Raw genomic sequence first — 16,266 nt, forward strand, 5'->3', positions numbered from 1 at the left:
GAATGGATCCTTTGAAGTAAATCTTTAAGAAGTCCATGCCAACTGGCAAGCTAGCCAAGTGGGAAATACAGTTGAGTGAGTTCGACATTATTTACGTAACTTATAAAGCAGTCAAGGGACAGGAACTGGCAGACCACCTTGCTGAAAACCCTGTGGATGGAGGATATGAACCCCTGAAAATGTATTTTCCTGATGAAGAGGTATCAATCATAGGAGAAGACATTGAAAATCCTATGACAGTTGGAGAATATTCTTCGATGGAGCAGCAAACTTCAAAGGAGTTGTCATAGGAGCAGTCGTAGTATCAGAAATCGGTCAGCATTATCTGGTGTCTGCCAAACTCAAGTTCCCCTGCACAAACAATATGGCCGAGTACGAAGCCTGCATCTTAGGACTCAAAATGGCCATTGACATGATCATTCAAGAGCTGGTAGTGATTGGAGATTCAAACTTACTTATACATAAGGTACAAGAAGAATGGGCAACGAAGAACTCCAAGATACTCCCGTATCTACATCACGTACTGGAATTGAGAAAGAGGTTAACAATGACGGAATTCTAGCATGTTCCCAAAATCCAGAATGAGTTTGTCGATGCATTGGCTACCCTATCATCTATGATACAACATCCATATAAGAATTTCATTGATCCTATTCCAGTGAAAATCCATAATCAGCCAGCATACTGTGCCCATGTCGAAGAGGAAGTAGACGAAAAGCCTTGGTTTCATGATATCAACGAATATCTGGCAAACGGAGAGTACCCGAAGCTTTCTAATCCTACTCAGAAATGCACACGTTGGAGATTGTCCAACAACTTCTTTCACAGCGGAGGAATCCTGTATAGGAGGACTCTTGATTTAGGATTAAGATGTGTCGACGCAAAGCAAGCTTTCAAGCTACTAGAGGAAATTCATGCTGGGACCTGCGGTCCGCATATGAACGGTTTTGTCTTAGCAAAAAAGATACTCCAGGCTGGTTACTTTTGGATGAATATGGAAACAGACTGCATCCGGTATGTCCTAAAATGCCACCGCTATCAGATACATGTAGGCATGATAAAGGTCCCTCCAAGCGAGCTTAACACAACAAGCTCACTATGGTTGTTCGCTACCTGGGGGATGGACGTTATTGGACCAATCGAGCATGCCGCTTCTAACGAACACAGGTTTGTCCTAGTAGCCATCGACTATTTCACCAAATGGATCGAAGCAGCATCTTACAAAGCAGTGACTAAGAAAGTCGTGGCAGACTTTGTCCGCCGCATTGTTTATCGATTTAGAATTCCAGAGTCAATCATTACTGATAATGGATCCAAGCTTAACAACGACTTGATGGAAGCTATAAGCGAAACTTTCAAGATCAAACACAAAAATTTCACAGCCTACAGGCCTCAAATGAATGGAGCTGTAAAAGCCACCAACAAGAATATCAAGAAGATATTGAGGAAAATGATAAAGAATCACATACAGTGGCATGAGAAGTTATCATTTTCTCTTCTGGGTATCATACCACAATCCGTACATCAACCAGGGCAACCCCCTATATGCTGGATTATGGTACAAAGGCTATCATCCCCGCTAAGGTGGAATTTCCTTCCCTAAGTATCATACAAGAAGTTGAGCTCGGCGACGCAGAGTGGGTAAAAAGTCGTTATGAACAACTAGCGCTTATAGATGGAAAGAGAATGAATGCAGTCTGCCATGGTCAATTCTACCAGCACAGAATGTCCAGAGCCTTCAACAAGAGAGTTAAGCCAAGACAGTTCACACCGGGGTAGCTGGTGTTAAAGAAATTTTTTCCGCATCAAGTTGAAGCCAAAGGGAAGTTCTTTCCCAACTGGCAGGGTCCATACATGGTTCACCGGGTTTTGACAGGAGGAGCCTTCATACTTATAGAAATGGACCGAGAAGTCTGGCCAAAGCCGATCAATTCAGATGCAGTCAAGCGTTACTATGTGTAATCTTATGCTTTCCCTATATGATGTAACTTGAACTCCGCCTAACCTGATTCCCGTTTAAGAGGGGATACGTAGGCAGACCTATGGGTTCGATCACAATTCAATAAAAATTTCATTTCCCCCGCTACTGGAAGCTAGGGCAGAATTTTGAGGAGGACCCTCAAAATTCCGAAGTAATTTCAGCCGATCGCTGCACGAGCAACAGTCAGAAACGTCAACCCATCAAACTGGGGTAGAATTTTGAGGAGGACCCTCAAAATTCCATAGCAACAAAGGTTTCAATGTCTTGAACCACATCACAATCGTCGGTTCATCTAAAATCTATCTCTAAATTATATATTTATGTCATACTTTTACAAAACCATGCATTGAAACTGCTTTGTTTAGCAACACTACCCCAATGATACAAACGGTATCACCATATCGAAGCCAAACGAGTCAAGCAAAGCTAGTGGGGGTACGATCTAACCTTCCCCCTTACAAAACTCACGATTTTTCTTTGTATGCAAACACTAGGATTGCGAAATCATTAAACATATTGTACGCCCATGGAACAAACATTGTTCAAGAATACGACACTACGAACTATTGCACGTGCCAACGTTTGCTATAAGCACACATCACTGATGTCCCATATGCCACACTGCTCCCAATAATCACAACGCCGCAATCTGCTATCAGCTAAGAAAACTCTACTGTCATTCGTTATCATATTTCTTGCATAAGGCTACCATTCTGCCTTCCGAGACTAAATGTTGTCTCCATCTGCATTATTGCATTGCATAAGGCTATCATTATACCTTCCGAGGTTAAGCTCTACCTCCATCTGCATCTACATTGCATAAGGCTACTATTCTACCTTCCAATCTGCATAAGGCTACCATTCTGCCTTTCGAGACTAAACGTTGTCTCCATCTGCATTCTTGTATTGCATAAGGCTACCATTCTGCCTTCTGAGGTTAAACTCTACCTCAATTTGCATCTGCATTGCATAAGGCTACTATTTTGCCTTCCAATCTGCATAAGGCTACCATTCTGCCTTCCGAGGTTAAGCTCTACCTCCATCTGCATTCGCATCTTTGCATAAGGCTATCATTCTACCTTCCGACGCCAAGCTCTGCCTCCAATTTTCTTCGAAACTAAGCACCATCTCAAGCACTATTTATTTCGATTTTCTTACGGGCTAAGATCTTCCCTTCATTTCGCAAGACTAAGCTCTATCTTGTCTGTATCATACTACTACATCCCTCATGGTCTGAAAAATTGCCAACTCATCCAAATGCGTCATCGTTCGGAGGCACCATCTTCATAGCCCGAGAACACTATGTCATGGCCTGAGGATCCCTTTCAATCTTTAGCATATCATTATTCAAAGGCGTCATGGTTCGGAGGCACCATCCTCATATCCTGAGAACATCATTTCGTGGCATGCAATTCCTTTATCATACGCTTTATGGCCCAGGACATCATTGTCTAAGGACGTCATCCTCATCGTCCAACGACAACATTCATGGTCCAATGGGAATTTGCATCATGTTTAAACTTTATGCACAATATATGCTTGTATTGCTTATTTGCAGGTAAGATGGCGAGCAACGACAAACCCGGTAGGAGCAGTCCCGATCCAGTTCGCCCAAGCCATATCAAACCTAACCATTCCCCTAAACCGTTCACTCACCCAGCCCTATTTATTGCGTCCATTCTTGAAATATCTCCATCGGTATACTCCGCCGATGGATCCTGAACTGCATACGGCCTGATTCTTGTAGAATAAGGGAAATGTAGACAAATCAAAAGCCAGGGTGCGGCCTAACCTCTTCAAATCGTTTCGCTCGATCAAACTTGGTCATCATATCTTTACTCGACAACTCTTTCATCCTTCCCATGTAAAGAGGGGCAGCTGTTGATACCCAATTTTTCCCTATATATTTTCAATATTCAAAATACTTTCAAAATAGCATATATATGCATATAATTATTTTTCCATAATTTTAAAGGTTTTTTATTGATTTATTTCCCTTTTTTATCCATAAACTCCCAATAATTATTTCCAAAATTATTATTTTTGATAATTCATCTATTGAATTTTTATATTTATGCCAATATATGGCTAAATTAATTTTTATATATTTTTACAATTTGATTTAGTATTTTTAAAGCTAAATTGCACATAATTGCAATATTAGCCCTTTTAAGGTTTAATTAGGTTTTATATTTATAAAATTGGGTCCTGTATTTTTAAATTATTAATTACGTATTATAAATAATTTTAGCATTTTTAAATTATTTTTCAGAAACTATTTACTATTTTTTATAAATTAAAAGGGAAAAAGTGGCTATTTAACTTGTAGCAAAAATTGGCTTTCAAATCTAGCCCAAATTCCACCCCAATTCCCCATACCAATTTAATTTTAACCCGACCCACACCCAATTTTAACCCAAGCACAAAACGGATCCCTATCTACCCCGTTCAATCTGGACCGTTGATCATTCAGATCAACTGTATCTCTCATTCGTTCACTAAAATGACTCTCATCTCTCTCTCTCTGTATCTCTGGTTCTCTCTAGAACCTTCCCCCTCCCCTCCTCTCCAATGAACTTCATCCACTTTCTCCGGCCATCTCCTTGCCTGAATCCATTGGTCTCACCACCTACAAGCTTTATGGCTCCCTCTTGAGCATGTGTCATCATTTTGAGGCCTTCAAGTGAACCAGAGGTGGTTCACTCGCCACCCATGGTTTCTCATGCCATTTTCCGGCCATCCATGGCTGTTCGAGAAAGATCTATGACCTTTCCGATTAGATCGGTAACTTTTCAAGGCTTTCTTACTTTTTCTGGGTTCTCCGAAACCCTAGCTTTAAAAACATTCCAATTTTCTTTCAGATCTATCTTAGATCTATGTATGTTATGAACCTCTTGGTATTTTTCCAAAGGTTTTTCCGATTTCTTTCAAAGTGACTCTTCGTCTTCAAGATTAGGGTTTTCTTAACCTCTTTTAAAAGACTTCTTCTCCGATTTTCAGTGTTGTCTTATGATTTTACTATGTTTAAATGGTTTTTTTATATTTTTTCTTCTACCTGGTTTATCGTGTTGAAAACCCTAAATATCTTTGGTTTTATCCGTGGTTCTGGAACTGCCTTTGTTTATTTTGTATGTATACCTATTTCGATTTGGGTTCTTTACGGTTACATCCCTTTTCCTTGTTTTTCTTGAATGATTCTGAGTTCTTGCCGCTTTTTAACTCAACTTTGTTGAGACCCTAATTTCTTAAAGTTTTTCTTAACTCATTACTGTGAGTTTAAAGGCTCTCTTTACTTGTTTCTGATCTTTTTTACCTTTTAGTTTGGTTTCCCACTCTGGTTCTATGTGTTAGCCATGACTACTTGACTCGTTGATTACCATGTTTCGAGTGGGTTCTTTTACCACTAAGCCCTTAGCCAACTCATGTTACGGTTGTATGTTTGTGCTCATCTAGTCGCTTTTTTTTGGTTGGCCTTGCATGTCTGATACCCATGTTCATTCTTCTCTATTTATATGTCGAAGTGCAGAACCATGACTCCTTTTTGATTGATCTTGATTTCCTCAAGTTACGATTGATTGCAAGGTTTTTTTATAAACCCCTAATTTTACTCGTTTGTTTAAGTTGACTGATTTCCTTCCTTTATTTGTTGTGATGTTTCACCCCTGCTGAATCATTTCCCCAAATTAAGTATATTATGTACTTAAAATCAATTATATGTCTAATACTTTTCCTACCCCTTATATGGTAAAAATCAATCTTTCTCAAACTGAATTTCTTTCCTTAATTACCCCTGTTAGTATCTGTTTGAGTTGTAATTCCTTAATTAAAGGGGAAGTACTTGTATTAATTAATTTTGATGGCAATTACTTCCATATTTGTATTAAACCTTTACTTGTTACCTTATTTTTCACTTATTTTCAAAATTATAAATACCATAATGCTTTCATTAACGAGAAATGAACAACTAAGTTCAGAACACACACATACACATTCAAACTCTCTTTTCTTTCTCTACTACTTGTGTTACTGCTTTGTCTAGCCGGCTGAAAGCCAAGGCTAGACTGTGGAGCTCTGATTGATTTACTTTTTCTACACTTTGCTTCTTCAGCTGGTATGTTCTTAGTTTAAATTCTGAAACCCAACTCTGTGTGTTCCCTTGTTTGTCAATCCTTGTCTCATTCTACACTAACGTAATGACTCATGCTGTTAAATTGTACATTTATTTACTACTTTACTCAGCATGCTTAAAATTCTGCCTTCCTTTGTTCAAATATGACCAACATGTTTGCTTGTTCTTGTCTATGTCCTTTAACTAGCATGTCTCCTAATGTATTTGATTCATGACTAATTATGTATTTATGATTTGGGTCCTCTGTGTCCCCCAACCCCTACTTCCCTGTTTGTAACTGCTGAAGTTGTACTGCTCTTTGAACTTGTTCTGTGTGTGCTGTTGTTGCCCATATCCTCTTTCCCTTTAAAAAACTATTTTTCCCTAAGGAACTCTTCTGTTGTTGTTGCAAATTTATTTCAAACCATTTATTTTCAAAACCGTTTTCCAACTCAACTCTCTTAAATTTATGTCAAGCACTCTTACATGCATTCTTAGATCATTAGGTTCTGTCCCTTTTGTGTGAGCCTTGCTTTGGGACCCTTGAGCTCCCTCTGAACCTGGACACGTAAGAGCTGGCCCTTCCACACTGCACTCACTCTGTTCTGGTTATGCAATCTGGGTGTGAGCACTGCCCGAAATCCCTTAAGGTCCTTAGGGAACTCTGGCACACCCAAATATGAGAAAGGCTTTGGAAAATGGTTTATTACATAACTCAGAGAGGACGTCAGAATCAGGCTTCCTATAGTTGTAACTTCTTATTTTTCATTTCTCATGTAATTCAATCACATGGTCTATAATAATTTGTAAACAAGTATTGGGGTGGATAGTGAAAAAGGGATATGGTAAATATGCTTGTTAAGGGTAGAAAACATGTTATTAGATTTATGTTCCCAATTGCGCAATAGAAACCATGCTTATGGTTCATGCATGCATTAGAAATCATTATCTTAGGTCTCATGTTTATTATTTCAGCCTGAGCACTTTTACAACATCATGTTTTAAAATTTGCTAATAATTAGCACTCCTGCCTTATGCACTTAGAGATCCTGCTCTTAGGAAATTCTGCATTCCTGCCATATGCACTTAGAAATCCTGCTCTTAGGAATTCTGCATTTTAGATACCATGTCTTAGGATCTTATTTGCATTTACACTTAATGTAAATTGCTGATTATAAAAGAGGTAAAAATAGTTTCATAATTGATTATCCCGTTAAAAATAACTAGTAATAATCTCTGCATTTGACTAGAACAATATGCTCTTAGGGTAAAAAATTAAGCTCTGAACCGTCTTTTAAATTCAGGCCTTAATTGTGCATAAGTCATGCTGTCTATGTGCATTATTTGTGGAGGTATACATGAGCCTTCTACTTGCTTATATCTTCCCCCCTTTAAGTGCAGTCTCATATGTTTTGTATGTCGCTTTAGTATTTTTGCCTTTAAACTTAAGGGTATGCCTACAACCTCCTTCATATAGGAATAGAAGTCCTAAATTCCTCCGGGACTGATAGGAATGGGACGTGTAACAGCATGCAATCGAGATCGAGACCAACCCTCGCTTTAATTACCTTTAGGGGGCGGGAAAGGGTAGATATGGATATGATGACCGGTGCGCTAATGCCACGTGCATCCCATCTATTGAGGAGTGACATACCGGGTATTGCATTGATGTGATCCATATTACAAACAAACCTAGGACACCCCCCTTTACATTCATAAGTATGCTTTAGATTGTAACTCTTTTCAAAATTTCGCCTTTCAATAATTGTTTTAAAACACTTGTGTATTTAAACTTAAATCCCCTATCATTTGAGCCCTACTTGTTTATTTGCTAATTGCACAAATTCACAAAAATTGTCTGGTCGGGAACCACACTAGTGGATCCTGAGGGGTGCCTAACACCTTCCCCTTAGGATAACTTCAAGCCCTTACCCTATCTCTGGTTATCAAACATAGTCGTAGATGAACCTTATGGGTGCCCTAACGCACCTTAAAATCGTTAGGTGGTGACTCTTCAAAAAATGCAAACCCCGTTCCCAAAAGGAATAAGTTGTCCCATACCCAAATGTCATGAACCCGATTTCTGCGGAAGGGGAAAAAGGGGGCGCGACAAGAAGGTCTTTTCACTCTAGAAGTGCATTTTAGAATATCGGTCTGTCATCTTTGAGGTAAGTATCTTGCCTAAACTTGTGTGGGGGACTTCCCCTTAGGATTTGAGTCTTCTATGTTGATTGTAGTTTGTGTACGCGAGGTGACGAGTGCGTCATCAGACTTATTTGTGAAAAAATGGCCTTGTAGGTTTCTTAGGTCTTTATATTAAGTGTGTATGAATATGTTCTTGACATGACTGAGTTTCCTATTACTAGTTTCACCTCTACATTCTTAATTAGAATTAATTGCTTCATGATTCACTCTTATTTCCTAATTGACTCCTATTTGATTTAGGTTAAGAATTTAGCCTCTCCTAATGTCATGCTATCTTTTCATAGCTGCTTGTCTTATTTGAGAATTATTATTTTCCCTCCTAAAATTGTTTAGTCTTAAGTGAAGCTAAGACCATCTTTCCTTAAATTGAATTATCGAATATCCTCGAAATTGTCCAACCTTAAATAGAGTTTAGATAACCTATATCTTTGTGACTTGCCCTTATTTGGGACTACTTGAATCATGTTTATTTTCTTGTTATTGACTTGTATATTATGGGATCATTGATACATGTTAGTTTTCCAATTGTTGAACTATTAGCTTTATGCCAGCATTCGTTTCTATCGTTATTCCTTGTGAGCTGGTTCTACAGTTTCCTTGTGATTTACAGTCCTTGAGTTGATTTACTTGTCTTACCTTGTATTATTGTCATTGTTGTTGTTATATATATTGTGGTGATGTACGAGCTTTCTGTTATGTTGTAACTCTGTTGTGCTGTAACCATTGTATCTGTTTGTTGCGCTATGTATTTACTTTGAGACTACATAACGGTATTCCGGGAGATCTCCCTGCATGTTTACTTTGGGACTACAAATCAGTATTCTGGGAGATCCCCATGCACATTTATAATTGGTACTACGGGACGATATCCTAGGAGATCCCCTTGTACTGAATATTTACTTTGGGACTACGGATCGGTATTCTGGGATATACCTCTACATATTTACAATTTGGACTACAGGATGATATTCCGGGAGATCCTATGCACATTTACATTTGGGACTACGGGACGATATCCTGGGAGATCCCCTATTAAATCACTCAGCTAAAACTATGTTAGGACACTTACACAAGCATACACGTGGTTAAGCACCCTAATCGGATAGGAGGCTTCTTGGTATTGTCGAGTATAGATGCACACCCTTGTTTATTTGTCTTCCATGTGAGAATAGATCTATTACGTGCGTGAGTTGTCAGAAAGATTATGTGGTGTGAAGAGGGCACTGGATGCCAAGTGTTATGGTTCAGATATTGAGACCCGTATTGTATGATTACGAGATAAGGCGTCACAGGGTGACTTATATTCGAAGGTTATTTATTTGAAAAGATTATACTAGAAAGTATTTACTTAGAAAGAACTATTTTTGGAAAATATTTATTTTAACGAAGTATATTGCGAAACATTTTTATCACTTGAATGATTTGACTAATCGATTGAAGTTTGCTAGCTAAGACCAAATGTGAAAAAGTGTTGTAGTTGTTGAGTTATGATTAGTATTTGTTGTATTTGTGATTTCAGATATGGGTTGTATTTTTGTTCACTTTTTTGTGTTCTTATCATGGTGTTCCGCTGTTATTTGCTATTTTTTTCTTATTGCAATTATTATGTTGTTAGCCATCGCGTAGTCTTTTTATAGATATTATGTTTTATTGTTTCTATACTTATACTTGTTCTGCTTAATAGACCAGTGGGTGTCTTGACTGTTCCTCGTTACTACTCCACCGAGTTTAGTCTTGATACTTACTGGGCACTACTGTGGAGTGCTCATACTACACTTCTGTATATTTTTGTGTAGATCCAGGTATTTTTCGTTAGTAGCTATGTGGGCCGTTACTGTGGAGACTCAAGGTAAACTTGTTGTTGCATTCGTAGGCTTCAGAGTCACCTTCCTATATATTGTATTCACACTACTGTACTTATTTCCATAAAGCTGTGTTTAGAAATTGTAGCGAAACTCTGTAAAGCTTATGACTTGTACTACCGGGTTTTTGGAATTATAAAATTTTGTAGAGATTTCTGCTTCGAGACTGTTAAATTTCATTTATTATTGTTGTATTTCAGTATGCGTTAGGCTTATCAAGTACCTAAGACTAGGTTCCATCCGGATACCCAAACGGAGGGAAAATTGGGTCGTGACAAGTTGGTATAAGAGCTCTAGGTTCATAGGTTCTACGAGTCATAAGCGAGTTTAGTAGAGTCTTGCGGATCGGTATGGAGTCGTTTGTACTTATATTCGAGAGGCTATGTAACTATTAGGATAATCTCACTTCTTTCATTCCTATCATACGAGCTTATTGATATCGGAGTTTGAACTTTTATCCTTCCATTAACGTGATGACACGAGTTGCAGTTATTGATAACGTTGCTCCCGGAGCAGGTGTCACTATAGGCAAAGGCAAAGGACGACGAGGAGTATGTACCGCAGCTAGAGCACCTCCAGAGCAGCGAGTTCATGTTGGTCAGGGTCCAGGTGCCATGGAGACACAGCTTGTGGTTCCAGTTTAGCCCATGGTTAGGGAAGCAACATCCGAGGAAGAGTAGCTTAGATTTGCACGGTTCAAGAAAATGTAACCCTCCTACATTTAGTTGTTAGCTCCAGAGAGCGCACACAGCTTATAGAGGAGTGCCATCGCATTCTCCATTCTATGAGTATTGTTGAGATTAGTGGGTTGCTTTTACTATGTTCCAGCTTCAAGAAGCGTCTTATCAGTGGTGGAGGGTATATGAATTGAGTATCTGGCCGATGCAGCTTCACCTATATGAGTTCAACTTTCAGATATGTTTTGAGAGAGTTTGTACCTTAGTCGTTTCGGGATGCATGGCGCGTGGAGTTTGAGAAGCTGTGCCAGGGCACTATGTCACTATTAGAGTATGCCGTCAAATTCAGTGATTTGGCCAGACATGCACCTGCCTTGGTCGCTACAGTTAGAAAGCGAGTTCGTATATTCATTGAGGGGCTCAAGTATGATTTTCAGCTCAACATGACTCGGGAGTTAGAGTCCTATATTTCGTTTCATCAGGAGGTAGGAATAGCTCGTCGGTTAGAGGGCATGTGGGACCAGGAGCAAGAGGACAGATGAGATCAGGAGAGAGAGTTCGGGGAGGCGAGGATGCCTCGTAGACCGGAAAGATCTGCTGGTCCTTATTTTGGAGGCAGAGTGCGACATGGTAGAGGTTTCATGGGTTAGCTAGTTTAGTTTGTGCTTCAGGCTTTACACAGTGATTCAGGTGTTTATAGGTCTCAAAGTACCCGTACAACACAGTTCCTACAGCCACATCAGCAACGAGGTTGCTTTAAGTGTGGATATACTAGCCACATAGTGAGAGATTTCTCCAGATTTCGGGCAGGTGTGTCACAGCGAGGTATTCACATGAGTAAAGGGTGCCCAAGAGGGGGAGGCCCCACCCGCTGATGTGTTTCATGTAGTAGGGTTATGGCCTCTATGCCTAATGATGTTATTCAGGTATAATTTTGATTTATTATAGAGGATCACCATCTGTAGTTCATTACAGTTCTGCTTATTAGGGTGAGTTCCCCTATTTGTTGCTCCACTTATGGGTGTGTTTCATAATTAGCACTCTGTTTAGGTGTTACCCTGTTGGGAAGTTCTATGATTGATAGTCGTGTCTATCATCTGTTTCTAGTTCTTGTTGAGAGTTATGAACCTATTAGTAAATTCCTGTTGTCCTTTTCGGTAGGCTTAATATGATTTATGAATATTTTTGGCTAAGAGCTGTGATGTTTATGCTCCACCAGTATGGGAGCCACCACTTATTGTAAATTGTGACGGAATTGATCTAGTGAGAGTTTCTAGTTGGTTTGATGTGTACCCTACTTGCGATTCAGAGTTGAGGGCGGGACCCTTGTGATTTCATGTGATTTGATGTGTTAAAACCGGGTTGTGTACCGCAGTAAAAGTTATATCAGTATGAGATCCTTGTGATTTGTTTATATGCTTCGATTATTTTCTTTTTATATTGTTTTGTAGGTTAGTACTGATAGAAAATTGTGTCTTCTAGGCTTGCTTGATAGTTCCCTTATTTAATTCTCTTTCAATATTCAGTCATTTTTGTTGTGTGCTTCTTGAGTTTTAGCTTGCGAGGTGTGTGATCGGTGGTGTTAGTTCTAACTTGTTGATTCGGGTGTTAGTCATGAGGTTTTCGTGGTTCTTGTATCATCGCCAGTGTTGTGGAGGTTTGAAACGGGTTCCTATTGAATATGAGGCTTATGGCCGTTGCAGGATTTGATTTCGGGCATGCATTGTGATCTGAAATGTTACTGTGGGCCTATGTATGATTTGTCATGTTGTGTGGTTGTATTATATGGGCGTTGGCATGATTTGATGCAGCTGGTTGAGACTGATACCGGGTGTGGATTTAGAATAGAGATTTTGGAATTGAATGAAAGGTGAGAATTCTTGCTCTAAGGCTTATTGGTATTGCTACGAAGTTTAAATTTCAGGTGAGATGGTGTCGTCAAGTTTATGTGGATTGGGGTGACGTGGAATAACCCTCAGGTGTATGTTGGAAGTGTGCCTTCAATAATTTGAGGACTTATAGGCGAATCATGGCACGTTTGAGGATGAACATATGTTTTAAGAGGGGGAGGATGTAACGACCCGGCCGGTCATTATGAGAATTTAAGATCCGTTCAGCAGCATAAGGTCTTGAACAACTTCATATTATGTGTATTGACTTGTGTTCATGATTGAATTCAGTTATCGGGAGATTCAGAGTCGAGTTGGAAGGAGGATTCTAGTGTTGGAAACTTAAGTGGTGAGAATTTGATCGCAATTGGACTTTTGAGTAAACGGCTCTGGAATGGGTTTTGGGTAATCTCAACAGCTTCATATGGTGATCTTAGACTTAGGAATACGTCCGGATTCTGATTTGGAGGTCTGTAAGGTAATTGGAGGTGTTTTGGCAAAAGTTGGAAAAGTCAAAGTTTGGAAAAGGGAGGAGTTTGACCCATAGTTGACTTTTGTGATATTGGGGTCGGAATGTGATTCCGAGAGTTGGAGCAACTTCGTGATGTCACTTTGGACTAGTGTGCATAATTTGGCATCATTTCGGGTCAATTTGATAGGTTTCGGCGCGAGTTTTGGAAGTTGGAAGATTTGAAAGTTCTGAAGTTTGATTCACGGTGCGATTTGTCGTCTCGACATTGTTTGATGTCATTTCAGACCCTGAGAAAGTCTGTGTTAGGTTGTATGACTTGTTTGTGTATTTATATGGGGTTCCGGGGGTCTCATGTGTGTTCCGGGTGGGCTGCGAGTCATTTTTCCCATTTTTGGAATTGCTATTTCCTGCTTCTGGTGCTCTCCATCGTGATCACGAACAGTATTTCACGTTCGCAATGTGTTGTTGTTGACTACCTCTAAATCCTTCTTCGCGTTCGTGTTTAACACTTTGCGTTTCACGAAGCTCTACATTTTTCCTCTTATCGTTCGTGAGCACATTGTCGCGTTCACGATGAGCAACCTGGGCAGCCTTCATTTTTCCTCCTCCCGAACGTGATTCTTCCTCCGAGTTCGTAATGCACAAATGCCTAGGTAGACAGAATATTGTCACTCTCCAAACCTGGGGAGGCGTGGCTGGCACCCGATGCCGTGCAGGACCGAGCGAACCACTGTGTAACTTATTTGTTTTTCTTCTGTAACTATCATGGGCCGACATGGCCACAACTCATAATGTATAACTATAAGTGGGCAACACTGTATCATTGAACCATGTTTCTTAAAATATTAATACATATGGGTCGTTAAGGTCTCTAACATACTATACATAATAAATATGTGTCTACAAAGCCTCTAAGAATATTTGACATAGAATGGGATAGGGTACCGGCCTACCCATATGTCTGTAGTAAAACTCTGACATGATGACTTATAGACTCGACTGCCCCCCGAATGAGGTGGAGTATTACCGATCCTTCGCTGAATGCCAATATCGTCTACTATGAGGGCTCGTCAAACTGATTATCTATACCTAGAGGCATGAATGCAGCATCCCCAATAAAAGGACGACAATACGAATAATGTACTGAGTATGTAAGTCATGTAAATCAGTATATAAATTACATGGAAGAAACATGGAGTAAAGGACTCAACCTGTAAGTTTGAATAACTCTGTGAATCATTTAATACCTATAATGTCATGCATATGCATATGAATGTCATGCATATGCATATGAATGTCATGTCGTGCATAGGCACATATGTTCATAATATCATCAAGCCTTTGAGGGCATCCCATCATATCATTTCGGCCATTGTGGGCAAATCATCAACGTATACCAGCTGATCAGGTGGTAGTGCGTATATAACGCCGTAAACTTTTGCCATATCCCATATACATATATATACATATATACACGTCTGAGTCATATTTCAGCCACTGTGGATAACATCATCATCGTATACCAGCTGATCAGGTGGTGGTACATATATAACTCCATAACCTTTTTCCATATCTCATATACATATATATACATATATACGCGTATATAACGCCGTCTGAGTCATGGGTGAATGCACATGTAAATGAATGCAATGCATGAGAAGTACGTTAATAAAATCTTTCAGAATATCATAAGACTATTATACTAGTGACGGCTCAGCCCCCAGGCCACAAAATATACATAATAACACCAAAATACTCGCTAAATTCTTGTCACTACAATTCTGATTATAAACTGGAGTAATAAATAACTAGGGCTTCTCATAAAGAACAGAAGAAATTCAAAGAGTAGAAAAGTGATCAAACAGGACTTTAAGATCATGGAGAATTTTATTGCTGAGATTTTTTAATGAGATTGAAGATGTTATATATGTTTCAAGCCTGGTTTCCGATTTTATTTTCACATTTTGAAACCAACCAGTGTAGTGCTTTGTATCCTGTTGACATGCATATATTCAATCTCTAGACAAATGATGGTTGTTTGCTATGGAGAGTCAGTATCATATTAGTCTAAAAAGGACCCTATTCAAGTTGTTTAGCATTATCCAGCATAAGACTAGCTTCAACTACACAAAAAATAACATTCAAAATAAATCCTTTTGACAGCTTCTATGTGGCAGGCTTGTGGACAAGATAAACAGTTCAGTAGGGCGAGATCCTGATGCAAAAACCATAATTGGCGTCCTTGATATATATGGCATTGAGATCTTCAAAATCAACAGGTTTGGAAAATTGTTTTTGCTAATTTTGAGTATATAAAATCTTTATCTCAAAATTAACAGCTTGTTACATACTTTACCTCAGTATTTCTCACAAGTGAGATCTAAAATGGACTAATAGCTGAAATAGGTGTTAAGCTCAGTTAATAATATAATTTCCATCATCGTTCATGTTTTGGAAACATCATCCTTTGTATTTGATTTATTTAAAGATAATCTTTTGACGTAAGAAAATGGCCTCGCCAAGTTATTAGTTGAAAGAGAGGAGGAAAAATTAATATATTAACCATAATTGTAGAGTCAGTTCTCCTAGATTGGAATTAAATCGTATTAAAATCAACAAGCAAGACTGTTCCTGCTGCAGTTTGGAGCTCACTTCCTTTCCTCATGCAGAATATAGATTTAAAATTCTATATATAGATGTCCCAGAAATTTTTTTCTTTTTTTTTTCAACACAATTTTAGAACCATGCAGACATTTTAAAAAGTTGGATTCAAAAGAAAGTACTGTAATATAACTTCGCATAAACATATTCATTATCTCATGCATCTCTCATATGGAATCTAATAAAATTCATTTCATAGTATAGTGTATATTTGGACGACAGAAAGCTTTGAATAAAAGAAAAAAATATTGATATATATGTGTCACGACCCTGGTTCGCCCTCCGTGAACCATCGTGACGGAACCTAGTCTCTACGACTAGGTAAGCCTAACTTTGTGGAAGATAACCAAACTTGCGGAAGTAAAACAATTTAAAAATAGAAATAAGGCAAATACAGCATGTAAATGC

This window comes from Nicotiana tabacum, chromosome 1 (assembly GCF_000715075.1).
Source record: "Nicotiana tabacum cultivar K326 chromosome 1, ASM71507v2, whole genome shotgun sequence".
Taxonomy (NCBI): domain Eukaryota; kingdom Viridiplantae; phylum Streptophyta; class Magnoliopsida; order Solanales; family Solanaceae; genus Nicotiana; species Nicotiana tabacum.